At 31.9% G+C, this 10,087-nt stretch overlaps 1 long non-coding RNA gene across 2 annotated transcripts; it reads left to right on the top strand.

Annotated features, from left to right (window-relative positions):
* Positions 1–71: 71 nt before the first annotated feature.
* LOC132725453 (uncharacterized) lies at positions 72–3,091 on the top strand. 2 transcript variants are annotated; one of them, XR_009625057.1, is made up of 3 exons: positions 72–637; positions 1,694–1,812; positions 2,796–3,091. It is a non-coding gene; the product is annotated as an uncharacterized LOC132725453 (long non-coding RNA). The 2 variants fall into 2 exon arrangements; XR_009625058.1 differs by lacking the exon at positions 72–637 and adding an exon at positions 1,059–1,202.
* Positions 3,092–10,087: the final 6,996 nt, after the last annotated feature.

The following is a 10,087-nucleotide window of genomic DNA, read 5'->3' as shown; positions in this document are numbered from 1 at the left end:
TCGATAAAACCTATACCAATACCGTACAATACCGACATGCACTGTCAACGTTGTCAATACGGTCTCAACCCGGTACGGAATTAGACCCAGCCCATTGTAGTCTAGAAAGTAGTTCTTTAAAATTATGAAATGGCCCAATTTAAGTCATCTCTAGTTAGATTGTTCATAATTAAAGTGTATTTATTGCATGTGTGTAGTTTTTGTGTGTTATATGATGACTTTAAAAGTTGTTTTTTGTGTATTCTCCAGGAACTCATTTGTTGGTGGAAGGATTAAAGATGTACTACCCACCAGCTGTCAGGAGTTTTTAAAGTGGTGAATTTAAACAGTGTTACAACAGAATGAAGATTTCTGAAAAAAGTAGATGGCTAACCTATTATATTTTGGGCATCATTTGACTTAGATAGTGTTAATGTTTAAAGTTGAAGACAGTATATAATTCATCAAGAACATTGGAATCCAGAATTAAACCTCAAATTTGACTGATTTACTATAGAACTAATAGTACGAAAATTCACCGGGCCGAGTCCAAGATAAGAAATGTCAAAAATGGGAACTGGTTGATGGATATGGATGAAACTTTGCATCAGTGTTGTGTTTATGAATAGAATTCAGGAAAATAAAGGATTACTGACAGGTTTGAAAATTTTAAATTTTATTTCAAATTTTAAAATTTGACATTTTAAATTGGGACATATGTTGTTGTTGTTATCTCCCCTTCAAATGTAGATGTCTGCTACTGTGTCAGTAAGCAGGGAGAAGGGTACTGAGCTTTTGCATGAAAGATTAACCACATTTTATTTAATTAAAACTGTAAAAATAAATTTAGAATTAAAAAATGAAATTTAAATTTTGTAAAAAGCAGTTTATAAACTGATAAATTTTATTTTTGCAACCTGTGTTAAGCAATATGCTATAAATCTAGCTTATTTTTATAAGATTTATATAGAAAATGATAATTTTTAGAGAAATGCATCTTAAATTATGGATAAATTATGCATTGAAGGAATTGGGGAGTGTGTGGTTTCAGATTGGTTACATTGGTAAAAAAAGTGATTGGCAAGCCCATTCCAGAGCTCTCTAAGGGGCCCAAGATTCACCGGCCATGGGATTCGAACAAGCACCATAGTAGCCTATTGCTCATATGGACCACACATTATATGTTTTGATGTTTCAGCAAAGGATTGATGCTGTAGTAATCAGTATGCAAATATTCACTATTGTCCTGTATTTTAATGAAGAAGAACTAACAATTGAACAGGACAAATGTGATTTATATTTTGGAAATATAGGCATTTTCAGTGTAGTGAAACTTGATGTTTTGCTGTGTTGCAGAATGTATTTGCTAGTAATATATACACATAAAAGATTTTCTAGTCATTAAACAGTGTATTTTATGGATAATTGGCTCATTTAGAATAACACAGTTGATATAATTGTTGTTGTTGTTGTTGTTGCTGTAGCTGCTACAGCAGTTAAATTAGGTTAGGTTTATAATGTCTAAACTGCTATTTTCATGCAGGCATGCATTTTTCAGAACACAATATTTATATAAGCTCTCCTGTGTGAATTAGCAAATCTAGCCATTTATTAATTAAGACATTATTTTCTTTCTTTTTCAGTTATTAGAATTACAGCATAAATGCCCCTTATAATTGTCTTAAGCATGTACTAGTGTTGCATATTTTTTCAGACCATGCAGTTACCAAAGCCTGGGTTTGAGTATATGACCTTACCTTATCCTGGTAAAGATCTATAGAAGGACTCCTTCAGCTCTGTTTGGCAGCAGCTTTGTCAGGACACATTGAGAAGGTAATAACTTATGTCTAGTTTGAAACTTCAGCTATTGGCGGTAGCGCCTCCCAATGCTCGGGTAATATTTGATAGTTATTTTGATGTATTTCAGGAGAAAATTTCTCTAATTCTGACTATATTAAGACTTCTCAATGATTTAAAGTGGGGGACAGTATGTGTCATCTTTTTAAAGCCTTATTTGTGTGAGAGTTGGCTAATCTTACTTTGTCAGAAGACATAGCCCATGGTGATATGGTAACCTCTTTGCTAACCTTAAGATTACCTCTGTTTGTCTTTATTGATATCTTAAGCAAACAATGTAGGGTGTGTATGTTGGTTCTTTACTTTATTTACCATGGTATATAGGTAAAAATCATAATCAGTAAGTTTTATTACAATATTGAAGGAAAAAAATTTGAAAAAAGCACACTTAATTGTGATTACTTGTATTTTAACCCAAAATTTCATGCTCTCATTTAAAGAAATTGAGTTTCTATTACAATTTTTAAGCAATAAGGTCATATTCTTTCATAGAAGTAACTGTATGACATTAGCCGGTAACATTAAACTTTATTCAAAGAAAATCCATTTACAGAATCAAAAGATATGACAGAATTTGTAATATAAATTTTTGCGTAAAATTCTATTGGCCGAGCCTGACTTTTCGCATGAAGGTTCATATTTAAGAAATTGTACCGCATTAATGTAATTTGTTAGAGACATGTCAAACCTATATGACTGTATTTGTATAACACTAAATTACTAGGAAATGAGTATAAAGTTTGGCTTAACTTAAATTTTGGATTCATTTAGGTCTCAACCCGGTACGGAATTAGACCCAGCCCATTGTAGTCTAGAAAGTAGTTCTTTAAAATTATGAAATGGCCCAATTTAAGTCATCTCTAGTTAGATTGTTCATAATTAAAGTGTATTTATTGCATGTGTGTAGTTTTTGTGTGTTATATGATGACTTTAAAAGTTGTTTTTTGTGTATTCTCCAGGAACTCATTTGTTGGTGGAAGGATTAAAGATGTACTACCCACCAGCTGTCAGGAGTTTTTAAAGTGGTGAATTTAAACAGTGTTACAACAGAATGAAGATTTCTGAAAAAAGTAGATGGCTAACCTATTATATTTTGGGCATCATTTGACTTAGATAGTGTTAATGTTTAAAGTTGAAGACAGTACATAATTCATCAAGAACATTGGAATCCAGAATTAAACCTCAAATTTGACTGATTTACTATAGAACTAATAGTACGAAAATTCACCGGGCCGAGTCCATACGGTACAGTATCGACATCCTTTGTCAAAACACATAAACTTCTTTCATTTATGATGTATATGTCCATGCGTTGGGGGTATAAGTATAGCTGCTGCTTTAGTACAAGGTTTGGAAGAATGTATGCTACGTTTTAAGAAGTCTAAGCTCTGGCTGACTTTATAATATTGATACTATTTATACAACTAATTAGGTTACAACTGACAGAGACTAATCGTGAAGTGTATGAACAACTTTATCAATTTGCGATTTCTCGTTATATTGCTGGTATGACATTTACTAGTGTTCAAAGTCATCTTCCATTTCTGCTCCTACACATAATTATAATGAGAAACTGTCTATAGATCTTCCTGAAGCTGTACTGTATCAGCCAAAGCCTGAACAGATCTGTAAATAACGCAGTCATCTGCAAAAAGGCGAATATTTGACTTTATAGATGCAGGTAGGTCATTTATATAAAGCAAAAATAGAAGAGATCCAAGTACTGACTCTGGAGTACACGAGAGATCACTGGAGCCATGGTGGATGCTGCCCAATCTACAACGACTTGCTGACTGCGGTTTCCCAGAAAAGCTTTAATCCACGATTGTATAGTATAATTATAGTATCTTAATGATATTGAACAGAACTTGTCTTCTTTAATGGGACTTGCGATATTTGTCCCAGATAACATTTATATCCTAAAATGATTAGATTAAAAGCAAAGCATTTTCAGCAAAAACTGGGGGTCACCGAGCCCATTTACGACTTATCTGCCCTTGTAATTGTAGAAATCAGTAAATGTTTTTGGAATGTTGTCATTACTGCTGCAAATTGTTATCACTGGCACCGGTAATACGGAGTGGGTACTATGCAATGAGTCTCAAGGAAACCAGGACTTGCCCATAACGGGATTTGAACCCATACAGCAAGCAATTCTTAGATTACTAGTCCGACACGTTTGATCTAAAAGAAATCGTGTAAATATAACAACTGTAAACAACACTGCACCTTTAACACTGCCGGGACCGAAATAAATTAACCAAAATAGAACCAAGCCAGGCTGGACATACCACACTGGCCATAGCTTTCGCAGAAGCGGTGGGTCTACCGGTGCGGCGATGGAGATTTCGTCGCAGAAGCGGTGGAAAAACATGGCTGTTGGATAGATTTTTGCTGGTGTCGGTAAGTTTGTGACTTATTTGTACGTTATGTTTTTATGTTCTACTGATAACACCTAGTGAGACTGGAGCCCACATATGTACTCTTCCAACTTATTACACGCATGGGGTGCAAATCATGACCAGTTATGCAAACACTTCTGTACAGTTTGACGAGGGGACGCCACTTTTGCCTAATTTTGATTATAACACTACATATGTACTCAAAACTACCCCTAGATACACTGGCATCGCATCGTATGTATGATAATTACACAAAACAACCATATCTTGGAACTTTTTGAAATTGATATTACCATTTTAATAAAAGAATTGACAAAAATTGATTACAACGCAGACGGTGGTGGATTCGATTGCAACGCAGTGCGGTGGGCCCGATATCATTTATGTCTTTTTTTTAACGTTAAAGTCACAAACACTCAGGAGTTGAGCTCCAAACACCTAAAAATACAAATGAAATATGTATTTGTTAATCCTAAAACATATAGTTGATTATATATATCAATGAAAGTAAATATACGCTGTTTTGAAAACAAAATGACTCTCAGATATGTTGTATATAAATGAGCTTTGAACCAGCCTTGCTATAATCGGAGTCATTCGGGATAATGCGGGTTCTCACATTCATAGCGCACCGCATTTAAATACGACAAAGCTGAGTGCCACGCTTGAATTTGTTGAAATATTTTGTAAATAAATAAAAAGGCGATAGTTTAAATTTTCTCACATAGTGTGTTTGTATATTGAAGATGAAGTTTGATATTGTTGAAAAAGAAAAATATGATGAAAATATATAATAAGTACCAGTAATATATGTTTAATAGATGACTCGTGTCACCTGTTGACAAAAGGATAATGCGAAAATATTGGAAATAAAATCAATTGCAAGGTGATTTGAAGGATGTGCGATTTTTTTCTAACACATTTTTTTATCTTGTGATTGACGTATAAAATATTTACTTTTTCTTCAAAATAGCATATATGTAAGTTTTATTGAAATATATGATAATATATATGGGCTGGAATTAATAAATATACAATTATTAGGATTTTAAAGCAGCACGCGCTCAATATCATGTTCATTTTCATGAAAAGTTTGGAAATGTATTTATGTTTTACTTTTACACGGTACATGTTCCTCCTTGTTAATTTGTGTCATCCTCAGTAGAGTTAAAATACAAACATAGAAATTTGATTGATAATGTCTGGCAGAGCCAGACGTCTTTATTGTCTAAGAAAAGATTATGATATAATCAAAAGATTAACCAAAATCTTGAAATACGCTTTCATATAGAAAACAATTGTAGCAAACGTTATAATAATAGATGACACAAAGTTGGACAACAAAAACCACCAAACTCTCAGGTAAAATGTTAAAAATTCTAAGAAGCATGTATGAGGGTGTGAAATTATGTGTACGTAATAATGGCTCACTAACTGACTTTTTTGATAGTTACACGGGCTTGTTGTTTATTATGTTTATTAATGATATGCAAGATCACTTAGCTGACGATAGTATAGATGTTTTTACCATTGAGAAATTACAAATTTATTTGTTGTTGCTCGCAGATGATACTGCTTTATTTTCTTACTCTGAACAAGGTTTACAAATTCTACTTAATAAATTGTTTAATTATTGTAGGAAATGGGGTATTGAAGTTAATTCAGATAAAACAGTTGTAATGGTTTTTAGACAAGGTAATAGACCTTCAAATATATCGCTTAAGTATGACAATAAAATTTTAAAACAAGTTAAAACATTTACTTATTTAGGAGTAACGCTATCATCTAATGGATGTTTTTATCAAGCTCAAAAATCATTGTCTGCCCAAGCTTTGAAGGCTCTTTATTCTTTGAACTCCCTTTTTGATAATGTTAATTTAGATATTGAAGATAAATTAAAACTCTTTTACTAATTTTATGTTACGGATCTGAAATATGGGGTTTCCATAAATCTCCGGGCATAGAACGTGTCCTTTTTATAGAGAATTACGTTTAACTCTTTTAGATACTTATTATTACACATGGCCTAATATGAATAAATTCAATAAGCTTATGTCAACAACCAAAAGATCTGTTATAATTAAACTTGCAGAATTTGTCTATCTGGCTTTAAAGAAGAGAAACGAGTGTTGTTGTATAATAAAATATGTATTTCTTTAAACTATTTTTCATATTTATGCTGTATATTATTAGATATGTTAAATATGACATGTCTTGTATTGTATGTGTTTATGTGTACTTAAAACTGCCCATCTTTAGTTAAAACATGAACATGAAACATGAATTATATATTTTCATACTTTTCAATATTATATTACTTTTCTTAATATAACCGCCAATTATGTGTGGCGAGAAACATGTATATATGTTTATGCTAATAAATACTTTGACTTTGACCAAACTGTCCAACCAAAGGAGGAACGACAGACCGTGAAAAGCAACGAAAACGAAAGAGCGACAATTTGAATTCTGACTTAAAGATTACAATTACAATTTACAAACAAAAATATACGATAATTTGAACGCGTACATGTGCAATTCGCTCATAGACCAATAAACAACATTTTCGTCTGCCTTTTTTTGTCAGGTATTTTGTAATATTTTATTTCAAAATGCATTCTATAATTTTTTATGTTACATGCAGCCTACTTATAGCTTTGTACACGTTAAATAAAAATTTGATATAATTTAATGTTAACATGTAAAGTTATATAAAAAAATGAAATAAATAAAATAAAAAAAATACATAAAGCAATAAAGCTAAAGGTAGTGTCACTATCAACAGATCTCATTTCATCTCATCTCATCTTATCAATGTATTAAAATTTTATCACACACTGTTCCTAAGTAAAAATAAAGTTCAAAATATATTTATGACCAATGTGTTAGTAATGCATAGTTAATGATGACTCTTGTGTGTTAAACTACAAAAACATTTTGATTTGTTAAATTGATAGATTAAATTCAATTAAAGCTATAATTAACATTTCATGAATACATAGTTTGTAAAGATAATTACGAAAATAAATGTATACATTATAATGAATTTTTAAACAACCAATACATAGTTTATTGAATAAGTGTATGTTCAATACTGAATATATTGCACGAGTTGAATAAACTTATATTATGCGAGCCTCTGGCGAGCATAATATTCATTTTTTCAACGAGTCAGTAATGAACTTACACGAATTTAATATTCTATTTATCACATACCCAAAATAGAGACCGTTTAAAGTGAAATAAGAGTCATTTTTCATTGACGCGCCTATAGTATAACGCTAACATTTAACGCGTCTTTACACTATGTTAGCATAACGCTAATGACGTCACGTCAAAATATATGCACGGCCGTGCCATACCATATTTACGGAGTCGCAAAATCGGCATGGGTGTGTGATAAATGTAGTTAACATACACCCAAATATGTTAAACTAGTATCTAAAACAGGGATTGTTTTATTAAAACATATTTATAAGGTTCATATGATGCAAAGAGCGTATATTTACTTTCATTGATATATATAACAACTATATGTGTTAGGATTAACAAATACATATTTCATTTGTATTTTTAGGTGTTTGGAGCTCAACTCCTGAGTGTTTGTGACTTTAACGTTAAAAAAAAGACATAAATGATATCGGGCCCACCGCACTGCGTTGCAATCGAATCCACCACCGTCTGCGTTGTAATCAATTTTTGTCAATTCTTTTATTAAAATGGTAATATCAATTTCAAAAAGTTCCAAAATATGGTTGTTTTGTGTAATTATCATACATACGATGCGATGCCAGTGTATCTAGGGGTAGTTTTGAGTACATATGTAGTGTTATAATCAAAATTAGGCAAAAGTGGCGTCCCCTCGTCAAACTGTACAGAAGTGTTTGCATAACTGGTCATGATTTGCACTCCATGCGTGTTATAAGTTGGAAGAGTACATATGTGGGCTCCAGTCTCACTAGGTGTTATCAGTAGAACATAAAAACATAACGTACAAATAAGTCATAAACTTACCGACACCAGCAAAAATCTATCCGACAGCCATGTTTTTCCACCGCTTCTGCGACGAAATCTCCATCGCCGCACCGGTAGACCCACCGCTTCTGCGAAAGCTATGGCCAGTGTGCATACGTGCCGTGCCGTCTGATTAGGCTCTGTACTGTTGGCTGTTGATTTTTTTTTTAAATTTCTATCTTGATATATCCAGATTGATAATGGATAGTTCTAAAAAGTTCATCTCACATATTCAGCAGACCAAAGATTAGGCTTGCAGATTTGTACCGTCTTACAAGTGTTAGTACTGTCCACTGCTCAAGTTTAATGTATATGTTTTTTCTTGTAGCCTTTCACACCATCTTTTCTTTTAGAGAATTGAATTACATGTTGTTGCGTAATTTTGCAGATATCCCCCAGGTTAATATTTGAAAACAAAAGAGTGAAAATTATCTAAGTAAGATATTTATTTAGTACACATATACAAAAAACATACACTTATGCATTTTTTTTTATATAAAAAGGTATTAAAACAAAATTGTAATAAAATATTTCGGAAGTTTGTCAAACATAACTATCACAGGAGGCTCATTAAATAATAGATAACTACAGATTACAATTAAAACAAGACCAAAAAATATTTCTGTCTCTCTTTTGTTTGACTAGATATTAATTAAAAAATTATTAAGACTGTAACTATGTAAGTAAAATCATGTATAAGGTAGTATGCATTAACCTCGGATTGGGTTTATTTCCAATGGGGCCCTAAGGCATATACTAACTAGAATATACAATACAAATTAACAAACCTAAAAAAAAAAAACAATATAAAAACAATATGAGAAAAAGCAAAAACTTGAACAACTTTGGAAATTGGAAGATGTCATATAGATAAATATATGTGTTAATTTTGATATTTCCTTTTACTTGACTGACAGAAAAAAATGAAGATCAATATCTAGTCAAAGTAGTGAAGTTAATTATGAGTTCCTAACTGTTTCTAGTAAAGGGCCCTTTTTATTGATTTTTTAAAAGGGTCTTATCTTAGAAATTTTTTTTAATCCCTGTTCCCAAGGGAAATTCCAATCATTTTTGCTTTTTAAAAAAGAAAAAAATTATTTTTTAAATAAAATTTAAAGACCCCAAAAATTTTTCCCCCGATTCCCCGAGCTAAAATAAGAAAAAATGTCTCAAGGGGTTTCCCAAATTTTTTTTGTCATATTTTAAAAGGGCACTGGTTATTGGGAAGCAAAGCTAAGCTTATTGCTTTTTACTTTTAAAAAAACATATTTTGCCAAATAACTTATCGACACTTTCCCTGTAGGTCCCATCCCACCCAAAATCTAAAAATTTTTAAAAAATCTATCACTTTACCCTTTGCCGCTTTTGCAAACTGCGAAAAAAAGGGTATTGCACGACGGGCAATATTTTTGACGTGACTCTTTCTTTTACACAAACATAGCGTTAGATATGACCCCTAAATCGTCTGTGGGCATTTTCGTGTTAATTCATTCCGAGGTTATTGCACACTACCTTATACATGATTTTACTTACACAGTAACATTCTCAATATTTTGTAAATTAATATCTAGGTCTAGTCAAACGAAAGAGAGATATAAATAATTTTTTATCAAATAACCTTTTTTCAGACAATAATGTCTTACCGGTAGGTATACGAGGGTTGATCCATCTAAGAATATCTTAATATTTCTAACAATTGTTTATTGTTGTTGTTTTTCTTTATTTTATGTATATGTTCTCGTAATTTACTGTCTTCAATGAACGTTTCAGTGGTAACGCTACCCAAGTGCTGTATACGAGGAGTGTTCAAATATGAATGCAGATATGAACGTTAA

Source organism: Ruditapes philippinarum, unplaced genomic scaffold (genome assembly GCF_026571515.1).
Source record: "Ruditapes philippinarum isolate M1 unplaced genomic scaffold, ASM2657151v2 ctg11057_1_1_1_1, whole genome shotgun sequence".
Taxonomy (NCBI): Eukaryota; Metazoa; Mollusca; class Bivalvia; order Venerida; family Veneridae; genus Ruditapes; species Ruditapes philippinarum.
The sequence above is the reverse complement of the archived record's forward strand: the minus strand, read 5'-3'. Positions and strand labels throughout refer to the sequence as shown.